The 14,900-nt window shown below is 37.0% G+C and overlaps 1 pseudogene; it reads left to right on the plus strand.

The window, feature by feature from the left end:
• The first annotated feature begins 9,594 nt into the window (after positions 1-9,594).
• The window catches only part of LOC149199515 (DNA polymerase epsilon subunit B-like), a 28,962-nt pseudogene continuing 23,656 nt past the window's right edge, over positions 9,595-14,900 (plus strand).

Consider the following 14,900-nt stretch of genomic DNA (forward strand, 5'->3'; position numbering starts at 1 on the left):
TTCATACTTTACCGGAGTTTCCCCTCCCAAGAGAAAATCAGATAAGGTCCTTACAACATGAATGGTGGGTGAAGTTTTATCTTTCCTCACAGGCTTATTTACACATAACTCTTTAATCATTTTAGCATAAATAGGAATATCTTGGATGGCCTAGAGGAGAGGAATTTTAATACAAAGGTTTTTTAGCTCCCCTACAAGATCAAAATATGGATAAACAATTGGTTTTGGTATTGTTAACATTTTGGGGAACGAGGGAGAAGTCACTATGAGTTTTTCAGGGTCTTTATGCTCTTATGTATCTTATCCTTGTTTTATTTTTGTGTCAATCATAGTTGTTGGTATATGTATAGGTGGGGTTTCTAATTCAATTGATGACTAGTCTCTATTTTCCTTAGGGGTGATGATGCATCCCGACCTCAATCTAAGTTCATTACATTCTTTTTGTTCAATCTCATAGTCCGATCTTTTGACAATTTGCACCAACTGAACCGGTATGTTGTTGGAATTCAGACTCGATTGAGCTGGAAATTGAGGACGTAAAAGGGGATGAGGATTTTTTTATAATGGATATGGAGTTGATAATGTAGGTTGAGGTTGAGGACCTGTCCCCATAGGTGTATTGGATATCCCTAAAGGTCGTTGCCAATTCGGAGACCAGTTCGGAATTTTAGAAGTAGAGGCAGGCCACTGGGATGTATATGGATTACTTTGCTAAACAGGAGTAAAAGGAGAATTTGGCCAGCCATTACCTGGAAAGGGTTGAGTTGGACAAGGTGTCATAGGAAATGGTTAGGATTTCCAATTCGAGTAAGGTGATTAGCCCTATCATGTTGCGTCGGGGTTCTATTGCTGATTAAATAATGAAGAAGGAAAGAACTGGGATGTGTCTTGTGACATACTTGTGGGTTTAGCCTGCCACTGTCGATGATGGTTCATTAAATATACTGGTTCTGTCTCTTCTTCTGATTCCTTGAAAACTTATTTGAGCGCTGGAAGTGATGGACATTGTTTAGTGGTGTAATCCTTGGTGCAGATGGCACATGTATGGACCATGTCCAATGGACACTCCCATTAGCTATGCTTCTTCCGGCAGCGTGGGTAAAAAACGACCAAGATCTGTTCTACTAAGGCTTGTTTCTATTTAGCCTACAAGACGTCCAACTACGTTGTAAGGGTGCCCAGGGTGTCTATCTTGAATTCTTCCAGGAGTTTACCAATTTCCATTCTTGTTATGCCTCCACTGTGTGGTTTGCTTCCTCTGGTCATAAGATCTCGGCTTCCTGACCCTGTGCGTGTGCTACCTCGCGAACACCTGATACACAAGCGAATGATTTCATCATAATCTTCTTGATAAATATCTCATTTCCCCATCAAATTTAGAGTTTCTATCCATTCTTCTTTCATTCCCTTAATTAATATATCTCTCAGGACTTCTTTTGGTAAAGTGGTGTGAGGGGATATCTGCAAATTATAGTGAAACTGTTTGACATATTCTTCTAGAGTTTCATTATCCTTTGCAACCATCTTAAAGATTTCATCTTTTAATTCCCTAGTCTTGCAAAAGTCCTGGTATCTTGTGAGGAAAGAAGTTTTCATGTCATCCCAAGAGTTAATAGTACGTCCACCTAGACCCATGAACCATCTCAAGGCTGCTCCTTTTAGAGTAGAAGGGAACAATTTTAGTTTTTGAGGGTTAGTGGTATAGTCATACCCTCTGTAGAGGACATCAAACTTGAATAGGAAGGCATTAGGATCCTCTGTGATCATCCCTTGAAAATTTGGGATGCTTTGTAAGGGAATATCTTTCATCGGGGCATTGGCCACTTGGTCAACTATGGGGTATTCCAACGTCAAGGTCTAACCTTGAGGTGGTAGATTCACAATTTGGTAAAAAATGTTGCAATATCCTTCAGGAATTTCAGGGGGTGCTTTTTGAGTAAGTAAAGGACTCCCAATCCAAGTTGGTTTTGTAGCACTTCCTAGATCTGCGATCATAGGAGATCCTTATTCAGACAATTGGGGTCTTGTCTTAGCAGTTCCACTGGTTTCTCCCTCTCCTTCTCTTAGGTTGCATGATTTTCCCTCTTGTAAAGGATCAAAATATAAATTTTTTGTAACCTGAAAAATCTGTTCAGATCCTCCAATTTGGCTATGAATCTCAACGTAAGCTACAGATGGTAAGCTTGCTGCCTGAGGGATTGTAGTAGGGATTTTTCCAGAGATAGTCTGGAATCGTACTGATGCTTGAAACTCTAATTTTCTTACGATTTTGTCCATAAAAGTTGTTCTCCCAAGGTTCACTGATCCCTTGGGTTTTGTGGATTTGGGTGGGGGGTTCTGATATTTTTCTATCGTTTTATTCCTAGTCATTCATAAAAAAAACCTATTCCTATTTAACCTCTTATGCATTTGCTGAAAAGCAGGTTGGTGAGCAAGCACTTTACTTGCTGGTTACACAGTTTCTTACCTCTCGTTTTCAAAACCCAATTCTTTTACAGCAAGATAAAAAGAAATCACTTGGAAACACTCTCCCCGACAATGGCACCAAAATGTTGGTGCACTACGATGTCTTATTACAAGCAATCTTAATACCTACATTAATCATCAACCTAGGGAAAGTCTTTTTATTTCAAGAATGTCAGCACTATATATGCAGTGAAGTCAGAGGTCAAATCATAATGAAATAAGTTTGAATCATTGCAATTGCTAATGTCTATTTCCCTTAATTCAATCCAAACAATCCATAAAACACTTTCAAGTCTACTTAATCTATTCTACAAGAAACTGAATCAGAATGAAAATGGAAAGAATCACACTCAACAATCTAATTGGTATTGAAGCAAATTCATTTAACATGAAGGAAAGCTATAACAATTGAACAACAAAGAACCATATAAACATCTCATGGAAAGCAATCAACTCTAGATTTGAAATCTGTGATAGCACTACTTAGGATGAACAACAATCTAATGTGGAAGTTAACATAACCAATTCGATAAAGAGCATCAGACATCTATAACACAAAGCTAAATCTAGAATCTTGACTGAACAGTAAACGCAAATCAGAACCATCAATCCTCAAAGTAATCAGAATGGTTCTAACTTTACAGACTAACAATAATAAACAAATATAAGAGTAAACAAGAATAGTTATGACACAGTTGAAGCAGTAGATCTTCTCTTGACTGGGCCCAAAGTCTCCAGAAGTCCCCATTGTTAGATATTCAGAATATGATTATGAATAGAACACAATCTTCTTCATTAAAATCGATAACAGAGTTAAATCATCACCGAGATGAAAGTATTATATGTCCAAAAGAATAGTACAATCTAAAAATTCCTCCTTCCTTTTCGTTCAATTCGCCTCTCCTCTTTCTATTACATATGAAAAATTAAATAGATAAAAGTGAATCCTCAAGATCAGGGGATCTTGAGGATTTTGCAATACTCGATCTAATTTCATCATAGAATAGAATGGGTCCTCCTAATCTTCCGTTGTCTTCCATACTCAAGACATTTTCTTTTTCCCTTTACTAGTTGTTTTTGTTCTGTCGATTCAACAACAATCGTCCAATGCAAGTCCCTGCATATAAAGATAGTGAAAGTCAGTTTTTTGTGCCTAGATTTATCTAATTTATTACTAATTGATTTTACCGAGCTTCTACTGTTTTTTCCTCTATTTTTATCCATAAAATGAAGATAAACATGTGAAGACAAATGCTTAATTACACTATTTACGAGGAGAAAACATACCTTTTCCTCGCCCAACATATTCCTTTTAATTGCAAAAATGAAAATGATGGTTTATATATATATATGAAATTGTTCTAAAATGCTTTGTAATAACCTAAAACTAGCCTAACCAAGTATACTAGAGAGCCTTCCATGCTCTGAATTAACTCTAATTGTACATAGAATCTAAGGCCACATGGTGGTTTCTCTTTACTATGGATAGCCTGGATTCATCGAAAAAAGTGGTAGCAAATGGTTGATCAGTCCAAACAAAAATCAAGTTAAAGAAACCCAAATCAAGTTAAATAACATGGAAGAGCCTGTCTTCATTGAAAAAAGTGGTAGCAAATGGTTGATCAGTTCAAACACAAATCAAGTTAAAGAACATGGAAGAAATTAAGTTTAGATTTCTTGTACTTTCTAATGTAGTTGAACATGAAAAAAATAATCTGATGAATTCTTGGAATGCCTTTAATCACAAAATATTAATAAACTATTTGATTTTGTGAGAAATCAAAGGGGGAGACTTTAGAAGTAGATTTGGTAATTACTAATACCTTTATCCTATATTTATGCATTTTAGAGAATATTTTATGTCTTGTATTAAAAATGTTTTGAGACGTGTAGATCAACATCCAAAAATTTACATAGAAGGTATGCATGGTCTGCATCTAGAGTTGCTCTACCTCATTTCTAACCACACACCAACCAATACTATCACCAAGCCCTTTGTGATCTGCATCATTTCTAACTACACCACCAACTCAAGCCTCTCCATTTTAACTCGCGTCAAGCAAGACACTTAAAATTTTAGAACCCCTACTTCCTATAAGAAAATGAATCAAAGAAAAGTGCAAAGAGTGAAATCCAATATGGCAATTCCTGACATTTTGAAATTCCAATGCCAAATTTCTCTTTAACATGATATATATATATATATATATATATATATATAGATATATCGTCATTATGGATTTGTGAATCTAAGAAGTTGATTTCATGAAATATTAAACTTCCCTTTAATTTATTTAAAACATTTTCCCCTTAATCCAAAACTCTTCTAGGCTACGGGGAGCATCATTTAATAGAAATTTTGAAACACGATCATGACCCATAAATTTCATTTCTCTTTGGCTCGGAAACAAAAGTAGTGAAAACTTTTTCACTCTTTGAATCGAGTGATCTCTTTCCTACACTTTCCTTGTAGGGCTCCCAGAATGGTTCTTCTACTGGCCAACATGGTTCATTATCTGAAGTGTTATTCCAAGCTTTTCAAAACACTACTTTAGCCTTTTCTTCAACCAAAATCTTTCTGTCCTCTTCCAACTTCTTCCCTTACATTGGTGGCTTTTTTTCTTTTTCTTTTTTTAATTCTATATGCCAGGGTTTGTGCACCTTTAGCCAAGCTCCTAGAGTAGGCTAGAGTATATAGCAAGGGATTGATTGTTCCTACGAATTCGACTACCCATTTATCAAATGGTTGCAGTACCCGATTGGTGATATGGAGTCATATAAATAGACCCACAATGACCACTCTCCAATTTAAGGTAGGGTGATAATAAAATAAATAAATAAATAACAATTTTCTAATTACTAACATTATTTTCATTTTTATTTATGGTAATTTGAGTATATTTTAAAATTGTTTTTGTTTGGTCAAGTGTTTGTGTTTTTTGGATATAAGGAAATAGGTTAACAGATCAAGAAACGTTGTCTCTTTAAGGACCACCAGTGGATAATTCAAGGTGGCGTGGTTTTCCTTGAGTAACGGTGATGAGTCTGCCTACATTTACCCATAGTAACTAATAATAACTATCGCATTGCTAATTTGACAAATAAATTATAATAAATTTTCTCACTATTTATGAAACACTATAACTTACATGAATTGTCATCCACCAAAATCGCATAGTCATGCTATGCCCTACACATAATCATCGCATGCCCTTTCCATGCCCTACACAATAATATTATGGTGTGTGATAACTCTAAAGCAAACATTAACCAAAATAATCATCATCTTCTAGATGCGATGCGACAATGCGTCAAATCAACGATGTTATGGAAATGATAATCAATTCAGAATATTGTACAAAGTAACATTTTCCCAAGATATAGATGAATCAATTACAATAAATTCATACTCATTACATCTCTTAGTTTAGTGAGCAACTTCTCCACTCTTTTGTATATTACATATGAAATGAGGACTAAATACTATATGGTTGTGTTAGATCCATGTTACCCAAAGTACCTTCTCCACCTGAGATCCATACTAACCAGAGTCAATCCTTTCATTTGACCATTTCATTTTTTTAATATAATTTTACGTCCATTTCCAATAATTTTGAAATATAATATATATTTTACCATTTGAATTATAGGTTCAAACATTGGATTGGTTCATACTTCCTCAGTAAGCTTGCAGACTCCAAAAGATTTCAGATAAAGTTATCTTTGCAAATTCAGAATCTCACTCATATGGTCACACTTTTGTTTCAAATTTATATTTAATTTTTGTTTTGGTTATTAATTAATTTTAAAAGTTACACTTAATATTAAGTATCTAAAGAGTTATATATCCATTTCATATTTAGATTTAAAAATTCTTAAAAAATACACTCAATTATTTTAACATTGAAATGTTTTATTTACCACTAACAATAAAATATTTTTAAATTATTGATATTTTTTTTAAATACAACTCAAAAATCTTCTATTAAATATGATAGGGATTACACATCTCAAATAAATATTTTTTAAGAAATATATTATATGAATATAATTTACATAGTATAATATATACCATATATTTGGAAGTATTCACTCCAAATAATAATTCATGTCCACACGCACAACAATAAGAAGATAAAATGAGGGGCCTATCGAGCAAAAAAAACCTTTAAAGTAGAAGTGATTCTAAAATTAACCCAAGTTCCTTGAGCATGCCTACAAACCATGTTTTGTAAGTGAGTTTTAGTTAGGTTTTTTTTGTGGATCTACAAGTTAGTAGTTTTAGTTTTAGAACACTGTAATGTCCTTGGGACAACTCTCTTTGGATCACAATTTAGAATTTTGCTACTTAGTACAATGTTGATGAGTGTGGACCAACAATCAATACTTGTAAAGCCTCACAAGTGTGCCCAACACATTTTATGAAATATAAATATATTTTTAGTTAGTTTTTTGTTTTTATTTTTTATTTTTTTCACTTACTAACACCTTTTCCAACAGCCAAAAAACAAACATAAGCACTATTTACACCTAATGTAGTTTATTCCAATTATTTTTTTGAAAAATTGTGTTTTCTATTATATTTTGAAGTTATTTAATAAATATTTCAATTTCATTCTATGTAGTTTTACATTCATAATTTTTATTTTGTTTCTATTTATTTAATTAAAAATAAATATAAATAAACACTCTAAAGAGTATTCTGGATATTTAAAATTATTTTTCTAACTTTTTGGTTTTGTAGTTTTTAATATATTATTTATTTTTTTCTTTAAATTCATTTTTTTTAATGAAAAACAAGTTTGTTGATAAGTTTTAAAACAAAAATAAATAACATAACATAATATAAAAATCACAATGGAAAAATCATATGCCATTGGATGGAGGATTCAATGATGAATTCCCACATCCTAACATGAAAGAGATGAGGGGATTTCACCCCCTGGAAATTTAACCTCCACAAAATCCCTATAAAATGGGGTAGAATTCATAATTTTTAAATCTTTTTTCAAGGGTTTATAAGTATTGAATCATGCCATGTCTGGATAAGAGGAAGATCTGCTACTCTCAGGATGAAGATCAAATAAGGTGGGGCAAACTTGATGGAGGCACCTTCAACCTAAAGGAAGCCAGAATTTACTTAGAACACAGGGAGCTGGAAGAGAAACTGATTTGGCACAATAATGTTTGGGATACCATCATCTGGCCGAAGATAAAGACTTTCTTATGGCTCCTAATGCATCGTAAGATCCTCACTTGGGAGAACCTGTGCAAAAAAGGCTTCATTGGTCCATCCCGATGTCCCCTCTGTGAAAAAGAAGAGGAGTCTATGAATCATCTCCTCAACAATTGCGAATGGACCAATAAACTATGGGTATGGATGGAGGAGATCTTTAGACAAACAGACAGGAACAGAGAGTCCATACAAGACAACATAGCCAACTGGCGAACCAAATATTCTAGCTGCAACATTGTAAACATCCTATGGAGGCTAAGCCCTGGTTTTATAGTCTGGTCCACATGGAAAGAAAGAAATAGAAGAATTTTTTAGAGGGAATCTAGGCAGCTAGATACCATCAAAACAAACATCATGCAAAATATGCGAGAAACTACCCTTACCAGTAGTAAAGCAGAACAGGAAAACAGGCTTTCCGCTAATGACAGGCGAATTCTGCAGCTATTTGGCATGAGTGCTGCAACTGGCCTCAATTCTCTGGTGCAAAGACCTCAACCCGCTCCTTCTCTACTGTCCTGGCAACCTCCTATCCCGAGGTTCCACAAATTAAACTTTGATGGAGCCTCTCGGGGCTACCCTGGCCTGACCGACATTTGAGGTGTCATACGCAACGATAAAGGGGAAATTCTTTATATCTACAACAATTCTCTGGGGGAAGGCACTAACAACGAGGAAAAATTTGCAGCTCTAGAGTAGGGTTTGCAAATCCTAATCCGCCTAGGTAGTGGGGCAGCAATAGTAGAAGGAGACTCGCTCTTAGCCATTAATGTTGCGAGGAAAATGAAAAATGGTTCGCGTTTTGAGAAGGTTACTAAGCACTGGCACCTCGCCATGGTCACCACACTCATCGCCAAACATCTCTCTGCTCTCAATGGAGTCGTTCTGCAGGCAATCAGGCATAGTGCGAATGCAATGGCGGATAGCCTAGCCAACCACGCGGTCGACCACCCGAATGATGACATTGACACCTGTTGGCAGAGCGTCACATGTGCTAATCTTTAGAATAAATGCCTTCAAATCTCAAGGCAAGACCTCACAGGCGTGTCAGGAGAGGAGGACGGCTTACAAGGTACCGATCATCAATGAATAATGTGGTTTTCTCTTAATGTTTATTCCCTAATCCTTAATGCCTGGTGGTGGCATCGCTAGCGGTTGTCCTATGGCTCGCATCGGAAAAGATGGAAGATCAGCATACCTTTTACGATTTGGGGTACGTGTGGCCTCTTCTCTTAAGTGATAAGCGTGGCAGTTCGAACACACTCAATCGTAATAATAGGAATGTCATTAGTCACCTGTTGGAGATCCAGGCTGTCAGAAACATGGAAAAGACGGAAGTTTCAGTTAAGATCGCGACCCCTTGCACCGCGTCTCTCACTATTAATACAGAGCCAATCGGGAAAGATTTCACCTGCTCACGGTATTCCTCAAAGCTTAGCCCTGTGTTTATGGTTTCGTGTATAGGAATTCACATTTCAATAGTCTGCACCTACAATCTTGCCATGGCCGAGCGCAACCTCCGCAGCTCCAAAGCTGCCAGAGATTTAAAGAGAGCCCAGAAGGATTATGAGGCTTCCGTCTCCAAAAAAGGAAAACATATTATTGAAGAGCTCCAAATTGAGGTGGACAAAGCCAGTGAAGGGATGGACAGTAAAGCCATTAGAGAGGAGGTAGATTGGATCTCGGACCCGGGCACCCCAACAACCAGAGCTACCCAGTTCCTGAGAACGCAGAGTGTGGCTTGGCAGATGAAAGCGATGCTTGCAAAAGCCATGAGCATGCAAGGTGCCGCTTTCAAGGAGGCCTACCAGGTGAACTCCCTCGCCTCTACCAAGAAGTTGGCGTAGCTGGACAAGCTGGAGATTACCATCAACTCCCTCACGGAAGAACTTAAAATGCTTGCTCAGAGTCTGGGAGGGTTTATTTGGCTCTTCAAGTTGTACATGCGCCATGGGCTAAATGTCTCTATTGAAATCCCTGAAGATGATTCCAAAACAACCATCATCAAACGCCACAGGCCCCGCAATGTTCCCAAGGGAGATGATGGCGCTGGTCCGAGTGCTGTTGGTTCTCCAGGTGTTGCCAAAATCGACCAGTAGGATTCTTGGTGGGTGGTCTTCTACTGATGGTTCTTGTTTATCCTTTGCTTTTGTTGTTTTCTATGTCTGATGAATGTAAGCTTCGGCGGGCCTTTAAGCGGCCTTATATGATAGTAGTTGCTCTCTTTTTGTCCGGCAGCCTTGTGTGGTTGGCTGTTTTCTGTTTCAGTTTATGTTTGACTCAGGTTAAGTTTGTGTTAGTTGTTATGCAGTATGTTTCCTGTCTGAACAACGATCGGCTACAGGGCTTATATAAGTGGTCTTTTGTTTGGCAGGCCTGCATTTTCTCTTTTCCCTCTGAAAATGGCAGGCCCTTATTTGTAACCATATGTAACATTTTTGCGATCTAATATATCAGCTGATTTACACAAAAAAAAGTATCGAATCATGCCTCTTTTTTGCAACTACAATTTCCAAGGGGTGAAATTCATATATATATATATATATATATATATATATATATATATATATATATATATATATATATTAAAATTTCATTTTGACAAAATCTTAAGAGGAAATTTGATAAACACTTCTGGGGAGGCAAGAGGGGGAGGGATCCTTTTGGTTCCTGGTGGAAAACAAGAAGTCCAGTAGGCCTGGGGACTAGGACAAAGGACAAATAATGTGTCATAAATGTATGGTCTCTATCTTGGCCTTCTATTAGCATAAGAGAGGAAGGTGTCTGAAATTGTGATCATTGGATATTCCCTCCTCATTATTCAACATCTCCTCATCATTATTCAACATCTCCTAAAGGGATCCTCTCCTGAAAACAACTATCTCAACCTCCTCCTATCCAGGACCACCAATCTTTTGGACTCTTTCTTTGAATTCCTATTTCCATATTCTAAGACGTCAAAAAGCGGTAGTATATGCTCTAGAAAATCAAGCACACCTCCTTGTAGTTGAGAAATAAATGATGAATGGGGACCCTAGAATGAAAATTATTCCATGAAGATCAACCTAGATGAATTCTCTTGTCTCCTAAAAAAAAGATATAAATTTGTATCCGTCAAGAAATCAGTATTATGCAGACCCTCTTGGATTCAAATCCCACCTCATCATGCTACGGATGTCGAATTCATATCCCCTGTTGTCATATCATAGTTATCAAGGCTGATCTGGAGGGTGCTACACTGATCCAGACTTATACAGGAACGCAACAAAATATAGATAAACACAATGAAAAACATAGATTTAGCAGAAATAAAATGCATTTCATTAATATCAAAGAACTGAAATATTCTTACATACATAAATAGAAATAAACTAGCTCAGGTGATGGCAACTTATCTATGAGAAGAGATGTTGATCCAAACTTAAACAGGAATGCAACAACTTACAAATATAATCATAAACACAGAGATGCAACAGAAAAACACTTCATTTCATTAATAGAAAAATATTGAACTATGCTTACAAACAGAATGGAAATAAGATAGCTCAAGTGATGGTAGCTTATCTCTGAGAAGAGATGTGGCAGCTACATGCCTCTAAACTGAGTTACAATGAGGCTCAAGGACCTTTTTATTATTGAACAATAAGGGAAAACCCTAAACAACCAAAACCCTAACACGAGGAGATGTAACACCAAGAGTTTATGGGCCCCATTGGGGTTAGTTGGGCAGCCAACTTCCTGGGGTCGTAACTTGGTCATATTATATCTGTTTGATGCATATGATACCTCGTTGGAAAGATCTTTCCAAGGAATACAACTACTAATGCATTTTCGCCTTTGTAATTGACAGATGAATTTTTCCAAAAAATCCTCGTTTAGGGCCTCAAAATGGCTGCGGAAGTTCACAACCTCAAAAACTGCCAAAAATAGTAAATTGTGCTACAATTAAGGAAATAGATGAAACTGACTTGGGGATCTAGGTGGAATAGGAGAGTGGCCACCAATATCCACCTGGATCATTCCTCCCCCCTAGGAAGTAATGGTCTTGTTGTATTTGCTATGACATCACCCAAAATTTTGGGCATATCTAAAATTTTGGGTCCCCATTGCTCGCCTCAAGCCATCCAGGGATGCTCCAGTTGTTCATTGGCTAATTCACCGCATGGCTTGTTCTTGTCAGACCCTGTTGATGCATTCACTTGTGTAATCATGCGATATATATTGCATTCTTTTGTCATGCCCCATCTTGCGCATCGACCCAACCCTTCCATTAGGGTTTTGGAAGTGTGATGTCTTTCCCAAGACTTCATATATTTTCCCTATACATTTCAAATCAATGGTGACACCATACGTAGGTGGGCAAGACCCCAATATGGCTTTCATTATGATTGGCCATACTAGGGTTTGGAGAGAAACCCTAAATTGGCACAAGAATGTTTCCCTGCATGATTTAACCTAATTCATATTCCTCCAGAGCTGCATTCTCTGTTTGGCATTATGGTAAGAATCATTGAATGTCATGTTTCACCTTCTTTCATAATTGGTTCCCCATCCCAACATGTGCATTAGGGTTTGTAAGTTTGTCACCTTTACGTGCGTCTTTGAAGCCCGACTTTGCATTAATCTTTGCCCTCTAAATGCATGGTCATGAGAATTTCAAGGAACGTGCCCTATGAGTGCACCATCACCTTGGGCATCATGAAATATCAGAGACAAGCAAAATTAATAGATCCAGAGGGTTTTGAGTCGGTCTCCAAACTTGAGCGCACTTGACCAACCCATATAATTCATAGCACTTTGATTTGGATAAATCATTGTCTATGCGCCTGAAGTGAATTAGTTTATTTATTCATTGATTTCCATGTTCTCACATGAAAATATCACTATCAGGGGCTAACTTGTTTTCATCCCACCTCCTTTTCAGGAAATTGATTGAAGATACCAGGGGTATACATTCAACTATGCAACAAGCAATCCCTTGGCCCGACAATGCTAAGATGCTCTCAAGATGAACTTCACCTACTCTTCTAAGGAATCGAATGGAAAAATGAACTGGACACAAGATACACTCTTTAGTGCGTGGCGATTATTTAATAGATGACATGGTGGATTTTTTGTTAATGAATAAAGGGTTAATGCTTAGTTAAACCACTGTAACCCACTCAAAAGTATTATGGAAGTTTTGTTTGCCGAGAGGGGACTATAGCCATGTGGTTAGCTACCTTGAAGGCCAACACATGCAAGAGATGATGCATGGAGAATAAGGGGTATTATATGGTCATCACAGGTTCATACATGTGGTTTTCTGCCATTAGAGAATTGGGATGTATCTCTTTCAGTAACAACAAGTCTTGATTTCTTTGGGGGTGGGAATTTGACAACAGAGGAAACTATCAGATTCATTGATCTGGAACAGAAGGCATTGAATGACATGTTTGTCATTCTTTCTGATGTTTGGGTTGACAGTGCAGAGAAAAGACCATGGAAAAGCTAACCATAGTTTTGAATGGATATGAGTAGGTGGAAATTGTACCTTCTTTGTTTGTTCTCATGGGAAAATTTTGCTCTCAACCATGCAATCTTTCTTTCTCTTGTAACATGCATTTTTGTTGCTTGTAGTATTCATTTTTCATTCAAGAACTTGAAAATATTTCAAAAAAGATAAAAGCAAGAGGAAGAAGTGATAATGACATAGCGGAATCGCTAAAGGAACAAGTATAAAATAATCAGTCCTAGTATACCCATGCGATCAAGTTAAATCATAATATAAATGGTTATATAGAGCCATAACCAATATATATATATATATATACTATGTTGTAAAGCCCAAGAATAACAATGAAGTGAGAATTCGCAGAAGTCAAGCTCTGAGAGAGTTGAGCAGCGGGAAAATGAAAGGCCAAAACCCTGAAGAAAACCCCGGAACCACAAAATACTGAAGAAATGGTGCAAAGTCAAAGTGAGTGGACAGATGAAGAATGAATGCACAGGAACCGTTGGATCTTGGAGATCAACGGATGAGGTCAAAGGAAATGAATGATCCAGACTAAATCATGTAGATTGGAATCAAGGAATGAACAACGAAGATTAACCAGAAGCGTTGGTGGAAGAGAAATCTGAAGGAGCATCGCTGCCGTCGATGGTCAAAGATCTACGGTCATCGGGCGCGAACAAGTCCGGGCGTTAACCAAGACGAAGGGCGGATTTAAAGCTATAAGCGGGATTTCGGGCAGATGCAAAATGGTAAATGGTATTTAGAGGAAAGCACCCAATTCCATTCAATGGTTGACACGTAACAACTAGAGGAGAGAGAAAAACTGCTCATTTCGGGCGGGTAACTCTCGTGCAAGTAGTCCACCCGAAATTGATATCAGTCGTCGGATCCTGGGGTTGAAATCTACGGTGGAGAATGGACCTGATATATATATGTGTTAGTGATGCGATTAAATCACAATCGCAAAATGCAGCGGTACTTATATGAAATCACCCCTGGCCGGACTCGAAAATATATGCATTATGTTTTAAAGCCCTAACACGTCCGTGATATCGCATAACACTTTATATATGTGTATACGGCTATGTCGATTACAGTATGCGATGGTCGGACCCGATATGGTATATATTATGTTTAATTCTTCCGGTGCATCCGTTATGTCGCATATCGTTAAGTTTTGTATTGATATATCAATTGAATGCGCCGATTGTGATTTGTGATACGAAGTCAATGGAGTATTGAATGGGCGGATCTGATGGATTTATGAAGCAGAATTAATTCTTTTTGAGTTCCATAATAATCAAAGGTTGCGTTGATTTCGCTGTGTAAAGGGGAAAAATCAGTGTTAGAGGCAAATTCAAAGGAAGGTAATTAGTGTGGTTCAATTGCGTTTTGGCCAATTAAAGCATGCCCGATACATGTGTAAGCCCAGATTTATGCACAAGTTAAAGTTAAACACTGTTTATTATGGTTAAAGTGGGTTAATCATGATTAAAGCATCTATAGAAGAATTCAAGAGCTGATTAACAGAGCCAAAAAGCCAACAGTCATTGTCATGATCAGTTATTCTCTGTTATTTTATGTTCTTTGAGATGTCTTTAACCTCTGTGTAATATTTTTTAATAATTCTTACTTCAAATAGTTAGAGAAACAATTTTAGTAGTTTGACAGTTTCAGAGATCAACAACTGTTTCACAAATGTATAAA

This window comes from Pinus tabuliformis, chromosome 2_1 (genome assembly GCF_031772625.1).
Source record: "Pinus tabuliformis cultivar Carrire ecotype Pingquan chromosome 2_1, CPIR1, whole genome shotgun sequence".
In the NCBI taxonomy this organism is placed as follows: Eukaryota; Viridiplantae; Streptophyta; class Pinopsida; order Pinales; family Pinaceae; genus Pinus; species Pinus tabuliformis.